Source organism: Meriones unguiculatus, chromosome 1 (assembly GCF_030254825.1).
Source record: "Meriones unguiculatus strain TT.TT164.6M chromosome 1, Bangor_MerUng_6.1, whole genome shotgun sequence".
NCBI classification, from domain to species: Eukaryota; Metazoa; Chordata; class Mammalia; order Rodentia; family Muridae; genus Meriones; species Meriones unguiculatus.
The window spans coordinates 27,119,455-27,134,623 of NC_083349.1; the positions used below are offsets into that span (position 1 = coordinate 27,119,455).

General features: G+C 41.1%; 1 protein-coding gene across 1 annotated transcript in view; it reads left to right on the forward strand.

Moving 5' to 3' along the window:
* The window catches only part of LOC132654782 (solute carrier family 22 member 19-like), a 100,675-nt gene that overhangs the window by 47,729 nt on the left and 37,777 nt on the right, over positions 1–15,169 (forward strand). The gene's annotated exons all lie outside the window — the stretch shown is intronic.

Sequence of the window (15,169 nt, forward strand, 5' to 3'; positions counted from 1 at the left end):
TTCATACAAGTCTTTGACTTCCTTGGTTAGGGTTACTCCGAGCTACCTTATGTCATTTGTGGCTATTGTGAAGGGTGTTGTTTCCCTAATTTCTTTCTCAGCTCTTTTGTCTGTTGTATACAGGAGGGCTACTGATTTTTTTTAGTTAATTTTGTATCCGACCACTTTGCTGAAGGTGTTTATCAGCTGTAGGAGTTCCCTCTTAGAGTTTTTGGGGTCACTCATGTATACTATCATATCATCTGCAAATAGTGATAATTTGACTTCTTTCCAATTTGTATCCCCTTGATCGCCTTCAACTGCCTTATTGCTCTAGCAAGGACTTCCAGCACTATGTTGAAGAGATATGGAGAGAGTGGGCAGCCTTGTCTTGTCCCTGATTTCAGTGGGATTGCTTTAAGTTTCTCTCCGTTCAGTTTGATGTTGGCCATAGGCTTGCTGTATATCGCCTTTACTATATTTAGATATGTGCCTTGTATCCCTGATCTCTCCAATACTTTGAACATGAATGGATGTTGGATTTTGTCAAAGGCTTTTTCAGCATCTAGGGAGATTATCATGTGGTGTTTTTCTTTCAGTTTGTTAATATGGTGGATCACATTGATGGATTTCCGTATATTGAACCACCCCTGTATACCTGGGATGAAGCCTACTTGGTCATAGTGGATAATATCTTTGATGTGTTCTTGGATTCGGTTTGCAAGTATTTTATTAAGTATTTTTGCATCAATGTTCATAAGGGAGATTGGCCAGAAATTCTCTTTTTTTGTTGAGTCTTTGTGAGGTTTAGGTACCAAGGTGACTGTGGCTTCATAGAATGAATTTGGTAATATTCCTTCTGTTTCTATTTTGTGGAATAGTTTGAAGAGAATTGGTGTTAGCTCTTCTTTGAAGGTCTGGTAGAATTCTGGGCTGAAGCCATCTGGTCCTGGGCTTTTTTTGGATGGGAGACTTTTGATGACCGCTTCTATTTCTTTGGGGGATATAGGACTATTTAGTTGATTTACCTGGTCCTGATTCAGCTTTGGTAAGTCAAATCGATCAAGAAAATTGTCCATTTCATTTAGATTTTCAAATTTTGTGGCATATAGACTTTTGAAGTAAGTCCTAATGATTGTTTGGATTTCCTCAGTGTCTGTAGTTATATCCCCCTTTTCATTTCTGGTTTTGTTGATTTGGGTGGTGTCTCTCTGCCTTTTAGTTAGCCTGGCTAAGGGTTTGTCGATCTTGTTGATTTTCTCAAAGAACCAGCTCTTGGTTTCATTGATTCTTTGAATTGTTTTATTTGTTTCCAATTGATTGATTTCAGCCCTGAGTTTGATTATTTCCAGCCATCTACTCCTTCTTGGTGTGTCTGCTTCTTCTTTTTCTAGGGTTTTTAAGTGAGCCATTAGGGTGCTTGAATGAGCTGTCTCGAATTTCTTCTTGAAGGCACTTAGTGCTATGAACTTTCCTCTTAGCACTGCTTTCATTGTGTCCCACAAGTTTGGGTATGTTGTGTCTTCATTTTCATTGATTTCTAGAAAGACTTTAATTTCTTTCTTTATTTCTTCCCTGACCCAGCTGTCATTTAGTAACAAGTTGTTCAGTTTCCATGTGTGTGTGTATGCTTTTTGTTATTTCTGTTATTGTTGAGGTCCAGCTTTATTCCATGGTGATCAGACTAGATACATGGGATTATTTCAGTCTTCCTGTATCTGTTGAGGCTTGCTTTGCAACCCACTATATGGTCTATTTTGGAGAAGGTTCCATGAGTTGCTGAGAAGAAGGTAAATTCTTTTGTGTTTGGGTGTAAAGTTCTGTAAATGTCTGTTAGGTCCATTTGATTCATGACCTCTGTCAGAGACATTGTTTCTTTGTTTAATTTCTGTCTTGTTGACCTGTCCTTTGTTGAGAGTGGGGTGTTGAAGTCTCCCACTATTAATGTGTGGGGATCTATATGTGCTTTAAATTTTCTCAATGTTTCTTTCACAAATGTGGGTGCCCTTGTATTTGGGGCATAGATGTTCAGGATTGTGATGTCTTCCTGGTGGAATTTTCCCTTGATGAGTATGAAGTGTCCTTCCCCATCTCTTTTGATTAATTTTGGTTGAAAGTTTATTTTATCAGATATTAGAATAGCTACTCCTGCTTGCTTCTTGGGTCCGTTTGCTTGGAAAGTCGTCTTCCAACCCTTTACCCTCAGGTAATGTCTATCTTTCTGTCTTAGGTATGTTTCTTGTATGCAACAGATTGCTGGGTTTTGTTTACGTATCCATTCTGTTAATCTGTGTCTTTTTATTGGAGAGTTGAGTCCATTGATGTTGAGAGAGATTAATGACCAGTGGCTGTTAGATCTCTTGATTTTGATGTTGGCTGTGGTCATGTGTGCTTGGTTGCTTTTTGTTTTACTGAAGTGAGGTTATTTATTTCCTGTGATTTCTTGAATGTAGCTAGCTTTCTTGGGTTGTATTTTCCCTTCCAGTGTCTTCCGCGATGCTGGATTTGTTTGTAGGTATTGTTGAAATTTGTTTTTGTCATTGAATATCTTGTTTTCTCCATCTATGAGGACTGAGAGTTTTGCGGGGTATTGTAGCCTGGGCTGACATCTGTGTTCTCTTAGGGTCTGCATGGTATCAGTCCAGGCCCTTCTGGCTTTCATAGTCTCTGTTGAAAAGTCAGGTGTGATTCTAATGGGTTTGCCATTATATGTTCCTTGGTCTTTTTCCCTTGCAGCTTTTAGTATTTTTTCTTTGTTCTGTATACTTACTGTTTTGATTATTATGTGGCGGGAGGATTTTCTTTTCTGGTCAAATTTGTTGGGTGTTCTGTAGGCCTCATGTATTCTAATTGGCCTCTCCTTTAGCTTGGGGAAATTTTTTTGAATGATTTTGTTGAAAATATTTTCTGGGCCTTGGAGAAGGGAGTCTTCTTTTTCCTCTATACCTATTATTCTTAGGTTTTGTCTTTTCATATTGTCTTGCATTTCTTGGACAGTCTGTGTCAGGAATTTTTCGGATTTTACATTTTTTTGACAGATACATCGATTTCTTCCATTGTATCTTCTACACCTGAGATTCTTTCTTCCATCTCTTGTAGCTGTTGGTTATGCTTACCTCTGTAGTTCCTGTTTTCTTCCCTAGATTCTTCCTTTCCATTATTTCTTCCATTTGTGTTTTCTTTAATTTTTCCAATTCTATCTTCAGGTCTTGAGTTGTTTTGTTTGCTTCCTTCACCTGTCTGATTATACTTTCCTGTTTTTCTTTTAGTTCCTTCAACTCTGTTTCTATCATTTCATTCAGTGTTTTAAGCATTTCCTTTCTAAAGGCCATAAACTGTTTGGCTGCAGCTTCCTCTATTTCTTTACGGATGGCAATAATCTGTTTGAGTTTTTCTTCCTCTATGTCTTTACTAATCTTATTTGTTTCCTCTGTTATCATCTTCATGAGCATAGATGTTAGGTCATCTTCTTGGATTTCAGTTATGCTGGGGTGTCCAGGGCTACTTGCCCCTGGGTAACTGGGTTCTGGAGATGCCATATTGCTCTGTCTTTTGTTGCTTGAGCTTTTACGCTGGCCTCTACCCATTGTGTTATCTTAGGTGTTTGGGGTTATTTTCTGGTGGTTTCTGGGGATCCTGTGGTGGAGAGAATCCCCTTTGCAGAAAGCTGGTTTTTCCTGAAGGATGTCTTCCCAGCTTTTTGGGTATAGTCCCTGGATGGCTGGTGTTTTTTCAGGAGTTGCTCACCTCAGGGATATAAACCTGAGTGGTAACTGTGGTCTTTGTTAGTTGAGAGGGTTCTCCTCTCACCCAGGGAAGTCCTGAGGGCAGCTGCCCTGTTTCTGGGTTTCTTGTTGTAAATTTAATGATCAGCTGCTGTGAAGCCAGTTGGACATCAGGCGCGCCTCAACTGTTTGTGCCTGTGTCTGGAGCACAGCTGAGTGCTGGCGCCTTGGCCCCACTAGACTGCTAGACTTTTTCTGGGGAAGGATTGGGTGATTTAGGTCAGTACAGTTTCCTTCCTTACCCGTGGATTCTCTGGAGACATGGACTCCCAGTGTCTTTTTTTGCCCTGGTGCACACTGCTCAGTGTCCACCAGCTGGCTGGCCGCAGAAGCTGCCTGTGCCTGGAGCACAGCTGTGTGATGGCGGCTCAGTCTCTGCCAGCTGTCTGGTGGGCAGAAACTGCCTGTGTCTGCCTTTGCGGCTTTTGGGAGCCTGAGTGCCTCCCTAAGCTGGGTAATTTTCCGGGGACCTCTTCAGGTTGGGGGTGAGCTGAGTGCTGTGAGATCAGACCCGCCTTTTCTATTTCCGGCGGCGAATCAGGCGCGCAGGCAGGCAGGGCTCTGTGCTGGAACCTGGGTCCCAGGCTCTGGCTCCAGGCTGGCTCCTGGGGTGCCCATGGAACCTGCCTGAGTCTTTTCCAGGGGATGTCTGGGTTACCTAAGGCTGGTCCCAATCGTTTCCTGTACCCTGGGGTTATCTCTCGACTGAAAATTCCAGTCTCTGATAGTGTGGTGCACAGGGTTCAGTCTGGGACCGTGACCAGAGACACTGGCTTGTGGCTCTGGGCTGGGGCTGGGGCTGGCGGCCGGCAGCCAAGCACCTGGCGGAACCGGGATCTCTTCCGCAGTTTAGCCGGGTGAGTTAAAAGCTGATTGAATCCCCCACCGTGGGGTATCCTCTCACCTGGGAAACACAATGACTGTGTTTTATGGCCGAGAGTTCTGATTGCTGGTCACTGTGCTGATCCTGCTGTGCTGCTGCTCAGAATGAGAGTCCTCCCGGCGCCGCCATCTTGCCGCCCCCCGACTTAATAGTTTTTTAATAAATGCCTAGGCCATAAGCTTTGGCTGGTTCTGCTACTAGCTCATAACTTATTTACCTGTTTATTCTATTCTGTATGTGCTACATGGCTGGTTACCTGTCCTCAATTTTATATTACTTACTTTTTTACAGTCTAGGACAAATCTCTTTCTTTTGACTCTATCCCATAGTTCATCTCTCTCTGCTGGAATTCCTACCTCTTATGTCCTGCCTCATCTAAGAGGCCATCAGCTTTTTATTGATAGGTGATGCTTTCATGCAGTATGCAAGAGATTCTATTCTCTCCTCCCCCATAGAATGGTAGCCATAACATAATGAAAAATGTGTTTAGCCCACTTCAGAAGTTCCCAGAGTCTACCACAGTCTCAACAACGTTTAAAAGTCCAAAGTTCAAAGTCTCTTCTGATACTCATTCACTCTCTTAACTGTAATTTCCTGTAAAATTAAAAAAAAAAATCACAAACTTACAACATATAATAGCACTAGACATACATTACTATTCCAAAATGAGGGAAGGGAACACGGTGACAAAATAATGGACCAAAGGAAGACAAAAAAAAAAAAAAAACCATCTAGACAAACTCCAAACTCTGCATCTCAATGTCTGGTGCCAAAATGCTCTTTAGATCTCCTTTCAGCTTTAATGACTGCAACATGCTTTTCTCTCAGGCTGGTTTCAGTCTCTGTTAGCAGCTTTCCTTGGCAGGTATCCAATAGCTCTGACATTTCTAACCCTGTGGGGTTTCCAAGGCAATCTAGGCCTCACCTTCATAGCTTTACACAGTGGCCTGTCTGGGCCTCCATATGAGGACACACCTGACACACATCTACCCTCAGTAACTTTCCTTAGTTGAGGATGGAAATTCCATACCCTCTTTCTTCTACCCTTGACTCTTAATCCAAAACGAAGTGGCTGAAACTGCTAAGTTTTGTTGGTGCTGGGGCTGATATAGGCATCTTCATCAAATCACAACTTCACCAGCTTTCTGTATTCCATGATTTTCTTCACTGTCTAAGCTTGGCTGTCCTGGAACTTTCTCTGTAGATCAGGCTAACCTTGAATTCAGAGATCAACATGCCTCTGTATCCTGGATGCTGATATTAAAGGAGTATACCATCACATCTGGACCTATATTGTTCTTTAATTCGTTTTCACAAGAGGTAAACTTAGCTAAATGGGATCTTATGCTCAGGTCACTGCTCCCGTTATTCCATTTAATATCTTTAACCTATTAATCTCCTTAAGCACAGGATTTAGCTCCAATTCACTTCTTGGTGCCCCTTTACTCTGTGAGGCATACATCTTGTATTTTTTTCCTTGCTGAGTTTGCTTCTTTTCATAAAAAATAAAAAATAAGAAAACTTTTCGTAAGACTGAAGAGTAGTAATCACAAACAAAGTCTATACTAGGCTTTTTGAAATTTCCTTTCCCAATGAAATTAATCTAAATTTCTTCACTTTAGCCTCAGACAGAGTCTTTGGACAGGAACAAAAAGCAGCCACATTCTTAGCCAAAATATCACAAAAATATTGTCTGGCCACATTCTAACAGTCTTCTCCTCTTAAACCTCTTGAGTTATGCTCCCACAGTTCAAATCACCCTCAGCACCACTGTCTTCCATGTTCCTACTTGAATGTCCCAGTAAGCCCTGCTTAAAGCATTCCACTGCTTTCTTAATCCACAGTACCAATATTCACATTCCTCCTAACAGAAGCACAGTCAGGCCTATTACAGCAATAGCTCAGCCCCCAGTACTTCTGTCTTCATGATGCTTTTATTGCTGTGAAGGAACATCATTACCATGGCAACTTTTTTTTTAATTTTTCATCAATTACACTTTATTCATTCTGCATCCCCCCATAAGCCCCTCCCTCCTCCCCTCCCAATCCCACCCTCCCTCCTCCCTCTGCATGCATGCCACTCCCCAAGTCCACTAATAGGGGAGGTTCTCCTCTCCTTTCTGATCTTAGTCTATCAGTTCACATCAAAAGTGGCTGCATTGTCCTCTACTATGGCCTGGTAAGGCTGCTCCCCCCCCCCCCACAGGGAGGTGATCAAAGAGCAGGCCAATCAGATTATGTCAGAGGCAGTCCCTCTTCACATTACTATGTAACCCAATTGGACTCTGAACTGCCCTGGGCTACATCTGTGCAGGGGTTCTGGGTTATCTCTATGAATAGTCCTTGGTTGGAGTATGAGTCTCTGGGAAGTTCCCTGTGTTCAAATTTTCTTGTTCTGTTGCTCTCCTTGTGGAGACCCTGTCTTCTTCAGCTCTTACTATTTCCCAGTTCTTACATAAAATTCCCTTCACTCTGCCCAACAGTTGCCCATCAGGCTCAGCATCTGCATTGATAGTCTGTAGGGCAGAGGCTTTCAGAGGCCCTCTGTGGGAGGTTCCTAGGTTGTTTCCTGTTTTCTTCTTCTTCTGATGTCCATCTTCTTTACCTTTCCAGATGGGGATTGGACATTTTAGTTAGGGTCCTCTCTCTTGCTTAGTTTCTTTAGATGCACAGGTTTTAGTGGGATTGTCCTATGTTGTATGTCTATATGAGTGAGTATATACCATGTGTGTCTTTTTGCTTCTGGGACAACTCACTCAGGATGATCCTTTCCAGATCCCACCATTTACCTTAAAATTTCATGATTTCCTTATTTTTCAATGCTGAGTAATATTCCATTGTGTAGATGTACCACAATTTCTGCATCCATTCTTCAGTTGAGGGGCATCTGGGTTGTTTCCAGCTTCTGGCTATTACAAATAAAGCTGCTATAAACATGGTTGAGCAAATGTCCTTTTTGTGTACTTGAGCCTCTTTTGGATATATGCCCAGGAGTGGTATGGCTGGATCTAGAGGAAGCACTATTCCTAGTTGTCTGAGAAAGCACCAGATTGATTTCCAGAGTGGTTGTACAAGTTTACATTCCCACCAGCAGTGGAGGAGGGTTCCCCTTTCTCCACAACCTCTCCAGCATGTGTTGTCACTTGAGTTTTTGATCTTGGCCATTCTCATGGGTGTAAGGTGAAATCTCAGGGTTGTTTTGATTTGCATTTCCCTAATGGCTAGTGAGGTTGAGCATTTCTTTAAGTGCTTCTCTGCCGTTCGGTATTCCTCTACAGAGAATTCTCTGTTTAGCTCTGTTCCCCATTTTTTAAGTGGATTACTTGGTTTGCTGCTTTTCAGCTTCTTTAGTTCTTTATATATACTGGATATGAGTCCTCTGTCAGATAAAGGGTTGGGGAAGATTCTTTCCCAATCTGTAGGCAGTCGCTTTGTTTTGATGACGGTGTCCTTTGCTTTGCAGAAGCTCTTCAGTTTCATGAGGTCCCATTTATTGATTGTTGCTCTTAGAGCCTGTGCTGTTGGTGCTCTGTTCAGGAAGTTTTCCCCTGTACCAATGAGTTCTAGGGTATTTCCCACTTTTTTTTCAAGCCGATTTAATGTGTCTGGGTTTATGTTGAGGTCTTTGATCCACTTGGACTTCAGTTTTGTGCAGGGTGATAAGTATTGATCTATTTTCATTTTTCTACATGTAGACATCCAGTTGGACCAGCACCATTTGTTGAAGATGCTATCTTTTTTCCATTGAATGGTTTTGGCGTCTTTGTCAAAGATCAGGTGTCCATAAGTGTGTGGGTTTATTTCTGGGTCCTCTGTTCGGTTCCATTGATCCACCATTCTGTTTCTATGCCAGTACCATGCAGTTTTTAAAACTGTTGCTCTATAGTACAACTTAAGATCAGGGATGGAGATACCTCCAGAAGATCTCTTATTGTAGAGGATTGTTTTAGCAATTCTGGGTTTCTTGTTATTCCATATGAAGTTGAGAATTTTTCTTTCCAGGTCTGTAAAGAATTGTGTTGGTAATTTGATGGGCATTGCATTGAATCTGTAGATTGCTTTTGGTAAGATGGCCATTTTTACTGTGTTAATTTTGCCAAGCCATGAGCATGGGAGATCTTTCCATCTTCTCATATCTTCTTCTAATTCTTTCTTCAGAGATTTGAAATTTTTTTCATACAAGTCTTTGATTTCCTTGGTTAGGGTTACTCCGAGGTACCTTATGTCATTTGTGGCTATTGTGAAGGGTGTTGTTTCCCTAATTTCTTTTGTCATTTGTATACAGGAGGGCTACTGATTTTTTTTAATTAATTTTGTATCCGGGCACTTTGCTGAAGGTGTTTATCAGCTGTAGGAGTTCCCTGGTAGAGTTTTTGGGGTCACTCACATATACTATCATATCATCTGCAAATAGTACTAATTTGACTTCTTCCTTTCCAATTTGTATCCCCTTGATCTCCTTCAACTGTCTTATTGCTCTAGCAAGGACTTCCAGCCATGGCAACTTTTATAAAGGAAAAATTTACTTGGGGTTGGCTTTCAGTTTCAGAGGTTTAGTCCATCATCATCATGGTGGGAAACATGGTGGCATGCAGGCTAGCATGGTACTGGATAAGAAGCTAAGAGTTCTACATGTTGATCTGCAGACACCAGAAGGAGACTCTGTCCCAAACTGAGCATTGTTTGAGAATAGGAGACCTCAAAGCTTGCCTCTTACAGTGACACCCTTCCTCCGACAAGGCTGTATCTATTCCAACTAAATCACAATTTTAATAGTATCCCTTTCTATGTGCAAAATATTTAAACACGAGTTTATGGTGAGCATACCTACTCAAACTATCACATAAGGGAAGTTGTGTGATTATACTTTAGTTAAAAATTTTAATAACAAAAATAGAATTTGAAAGAGGAGGAAATGTCCTTATAGATGAACTCAAAGGAAGAGTGGTAACTTGTACAAGACCAGCAAAAGATCTTAGAGGTATGGCCAGTACTAGGTTGCCTATGTTCCAGTGAACATATAGTCAACATTAACCAAACAGTAGAATATAAAAAAAAAAGGACATGAGGTTTGGAGACATATGTGTTCAGGCATCTTGGAGGAAGTTGTAGAGTTTTTGAAGGTAGAATATTATTATAGTGCAATGTGTGTGTGTTTCATATATATATATGAAATTCCTAAGAATAAATAATAAGAAAATGTATTTAAAAGGAGTAAATATCATCTTTCAATTTAGTTTAAGTAAAGTGTCCATGTGTTGTGACCAGTCAACATTATTTAGCTTTGATTTAAAATTTGAAATATCTAGGTTATACATACAACAGTGATAGCTAGAAATGTAGGTTCATGACAAAATGCATTTTGCATCTGTAGCACAAGTAAGAACCAAGATTCAGTACAGAGCACAGCCAAAAAAATAAATAAATAAAAATTAAAAAAAAACAAACTCCGAGTAGTTTATATTCTTTTATAGATCAGAATGTGAGTAATTGCTAATACACTTTACTCATGCAAGGGCTGAATGTTATCCTTAGACCTTTGCCACAAGTATAGAAGTAATTAAATAAAACAAAAACAGTGATCAAGCTCTATCTAAGAAGAGACATTGAGGGGGTTGTACACTGATATATAGGATCCAGTAAAAAAATGTTAATGATATCAAATCATATATGACCACATATGAGAGCTTCTTGACATAGGTTAGAAATCACTTAATACAACCTACAACAGTCTAGGAGGACTCCTGGAAACCGGTTTGTTTAAGGTGACACTGAATGGTATAAGCCAAATGATGTTGAAAGGAAAGATGGAGAGGAAGAAGAGGGTTGGTACAGTGGAAGGGGAAGATCATGTTGAAGAATTTGTACAAATTAAACTAACAGACTACCATGCTGTTTTTCTCTTCCAGTGGGACCTGGTGTGTGGATCTCAGGCATTGAGATCAGTCGCTAAATTTGTGATCTTATTTGGCGTTTTGACAGGAAGTATCCTAGGTGGCCACATATCAGACAGGTAAGTATCTGTTCTTTATACCTTTCTCTACATAACAATATGTTCATCAGCTACAAGTCATGTGTCTTATATAGGTGTCTACTGCTGGGTAGAGAAGCCATGGCCATGGCAACTCTTCTGGAGGAAAGTATTTAATTGAGGCAGGCTTACATTTCAGAGGTTTATTTCAATATCATCATGGGGCAGAGCATGGTAACATGCAGGTAGGCATAGTGTGAAAGAGATAACTGAGATTTTTATATATGGATCCACAGGTGACATCAAGAGAGATACACTAGGCCTGGCTTGAGCTTTGGAAGCCTGAAATCCAGTGATATGCTTCATCCAACAAGACAACTGCTAATCCTACAAAGGCAAATGTAATAATGCCACTCCATATAAGCCACTTCCACTCTCTGTTTCCCAAAGGCTTGAGGTCATATCATAATACAAAAGCTATTTCGTTCAACTCAAAAAGTCCTACTAGTCTATCACAGTTTCATCACTGTTTAAAGGTCCAGAATTCAAGGTCTCTTCTGAGATCCATCCAGTCTCTTAGTTGTAATCCCTGTAAAATCAAAATGAAAAAGGACATCACATATTTCCAACATATAATGGCACAGCATATATATTACCATTTTAATTGGGTGAGGAGAGCAAGCAGAGTATGGTAAATGCTGGACCAAAGCAAGACCAAAAACCAGCTAGACAAACTCCAAACTCTTCATCTTCATATCTGATGTGAAAGGGCTCCTCAGATCTCCACCTCCTTTCAGCTTTGTTGACTGCAGCCCACTTCTTTTTCTTTGGGTGGTTCACTCTGTTGGCATATTTATTTGGCAGGGTACCTACAATTCTACCATCTCCAACATCTTGGGGTCTCTAAGGCAATCCAAGTGTCACATCCACAGCTTCACAGTATGGCCACTATTGACCACCATGTAGGGACACCTGTATTATATGCCTGATCTCAGTAGCCTGACTGAGTTGTACAGGGAGATTACAAAACGCCTTTCTTATATCCTTAACTCTAAAGAAAGAACCACATGATCAAAGCTAACAAGTTTTGCTGCTTTCTGGGTCTGGAACATGGCCCCTTTATTTAAACACATTTTCCCCACATTTTTGTTTTCCATGATTTCCTTCACTGCCTATGCTTGGCTTTCCTAGAACTTGCTCTGTAAACCAGGCTGGCTTGAAACTCAAAGATAAGCCTGGCTCTGGCTCTGCCTCTCAAGTTCTAAGATAAAAAACAAACTTTACCACCACACCTGTCCCTAAGCTTTTCTTTAATTCCCCTTCAAAAGTTAGAAGCTTATGTGGTGGTCTTTTTTGTTTTGTTTTGTTTTTGTTTTTGTTTTGTTTTTAAGGTCATCACAACCTCTACCTTATTTGGGACCAGGCTTTTCTTTGAACTCTTTCCTGGTGCTCTTTTCCTTTCCAAATATTATATTTTATAATTTTGTTCATTTTTCCTGCTTTTCATTACAGTGCTGTATGAGACTGGCCATTAATAACCAAGGAACATAGTCTGCCAAAACTGTTAATACAAAGCTTTTCAATTTATGCTCAAGCAGATTTTTTTGGACAAGGGTAGAAAATAGCCACATTCCTCACTAGAATGATTACTATTCTAGAGTCCTCACTATTAAGACACATCCTAATAGTCTTGTCTGAAATGTCTAGAGCTGGATTCCCACTGTTCAAATCAGAATCAGACCTCTCTCTTTCTTGCTTCTGCTACATTGGTTCATTAAGACAGCATATGTAAAGCATTCTAATGCTTTCCTACTCTAAAGTCCCAAGATCCACATTCCAGCAAGGAAAAGCATGGTCAGGCCTATCACAGCAATACTCCACCTCTGGTACCAACTTCTGTCTTTTTTATGGTTCCTATTGATGTAAAGAGACATCATGACCAATGCAACACTTATAAAGGAAAGCATTCAACTGAAGTTGACTTATAGCTCAGAGGTTTTATCCATCACCATCATGGTGGGAAGCATGACAACATGCAGGTAGACATGGTGCTACAGATGTAGCTGAGACTTCTACACCTGGATCCACAGGCAGTCATGAGACAAAGCCATTAAGCTTGGTTTGAGCCCCTAAACATTTTATTCACTTTACATCCTTGTAATCTTCTCTCCTCCAGTCCCATACTCCCTTCTTCCATATCCCCTTTCTCCTCCTCTTTTCCTCAGAAATCTCCTTTTCCCATCCACTCCAGCTCATTATGTTGCATCAGGACTGAGCATGTCCTCTTCCCCTGTGCAAGACAGCCCCATCAAGGAGAAGTGATCAAAAAGCTGGCAACTGAGTCCCTGTACAATGCAGTCCCTACTTCCCTTACTCTAAGACCCATATCAAGCCTAAGCTGCACATCTACTACATATTTGTAAGGGGTTAGGCCCGGTATGTGCATGGTTGATGCTCCAGTCTCAGTTAGACCCGCTGGGTCTTGGTTAGTTGGCTCTGTTGTTCATCTTGTGGTGCTCTTGCCACCTCTAGGTACCTTTCTCTTTCACTCTTTTATAATACACCCTATGCATCACCCAATGTTTAGATGTAAGTCTCAGCATCTGTTTTGAGGCACTGTTGGGTAGAGGCTTTCAGAGGACAACTCTGTCAGTCTCCTGTCTGAAAGCTAACAAATTATCATTCACGATGTCAGAGGTTAGCACTATAAGATAGAGTGGATCTTTGGTTGGGACTTCCCTCAATCTCTACTCTAGTTACTCTATCTTTATCCTTGTGCATCTGGCAAGCAGGAAAAGTCTTGGATCAAAGTTTTTGTGGGTGGGTTTGTGTTCTCCTTCCTCTGTTAGGAGACTTATCTAATTAGAGAGTGGCCTCTCCAGTCTCTATGGCCTCTGTTGGTAGGAGTCTCTGTTTGAATTCTCCTCATAGCCTCCTAGGAGCCTGCCCTTAGACCTCCAGCTTGTCATGGAAATACTCTGATCCTCATTTCTCTTTTCTCTACATGCCTTCTGTACTCTTGTCTTCACTTGCTTGCCCCAGATCTAATCTCCACCCTGTTAACTCTCTGTGCCCCCTATCCTACCTAGGTCCCTCTCTTTAGCCACAACCTCTGTCTATCCTCTCTCCCCCCTAAGTGAGAGTTATGCATTGTCCCTTGGATCCTTCTTGTTATTTATCATTTTGGGTCTGTGCCTCATAATATGCTTCTCTGTACTCTATGGTTAAAATCCACATGAATGTGTGTGTGTGTGCATGTGTGTGCGTGTGTACATGCGTGTGTGTGTGTCCTTCTGTGTCTTGGTTACTTCATTCAGGATGACATTACTTCCATCCTTTTACCTGCAAATTTCATGATTTCTTTGTTTTTAATAGTTGAGTAGTCATCTATTATGTAAATGTGCCACAGTTTCTTTATCCATTCTTTGGTTGAAGGACATTTAGGTTGTTTCTAGATTCTGGCTATTGTGAACAAAGCTGTTATGAATATACTTAAGCAAATGTCCTTGTTGTATGGAGGCATATTTTTTTCAATCTTTAAAGTCAATTTTTAATTTATATACTCAGGTATTACATCCTGCCCACAGTTTCTTCTTCCTCTCCTGGCCCTACTTCTGATATCCTTCCCATTTCCTCCCTCACTATCCATTCATCCTCCATTTGCATTCAGAAAAGAGCAGGCATCCCAGGAATATTAACCAAAGATGGCATAACAAGTTGCAATGATTCTAGGCAAATCCCCTCATATTAGGGACAACTAGTAAGAGATTAAGGGTCTGAAAAGCAGGCAAAAGAGTCAGAAACAGCACCCACTCATTCTACTAGTAATCCCACAAAGACACCAAGCTACATAAATATAACATATGTACAGAGGGCCTAGGTCAATCCTACACAGGCTTTCTGGTTTGCAGTTCAGTCTCTGTGAATCCCTATAAGGACATGTTTGTTGATTCTATGATTCTTGTGATGTTCCTGACCCCTCTGGCATCTATAATCCTTCTTCCCCTCTTCAGAGGGATTCTCAAAATTCACCAAATGTTTGGCTGTGGGTTTATGCATCTGCCTCTATCAAGCTGGATAAGGCTTCTCTGAAGACAATTGGGCTAGGCACCAATTAATTAATACAGCAGAATATCATCAGGCATCATTTGATTGACATTGTTTTTGCCTATCCAAGGATTCTGGGTCATTTGACTTCTGGTTTCTGGTCTTGTATGCAATTTCAGCAGCCAGATCCCTCTTGTGTACTAGATCACAAACTGGACAAGCAACTGTTTGGCCTTTCCCACAATTTCTGACTCAGCACAACATGCTAGCAGGACAGATTGTTATTGAAAGGTTTTGTGGCTGAACTGGTGTAGACTAGGATTAGAATGAAGGGGAAGAAGAGCTCCTCTATCAGTAGACTGGAGGAGAAGCATGGGTGGAGAAGGGGGAGGGAGGGCAGGATTGGGAAGGGAGGAGAGATCAACCTACAGGGGGGATACAAAGTGCTTCCTCAAGACCCAGCTATACCACTCCTAGGTATATACCCAAAGTTCATTCAAGTAC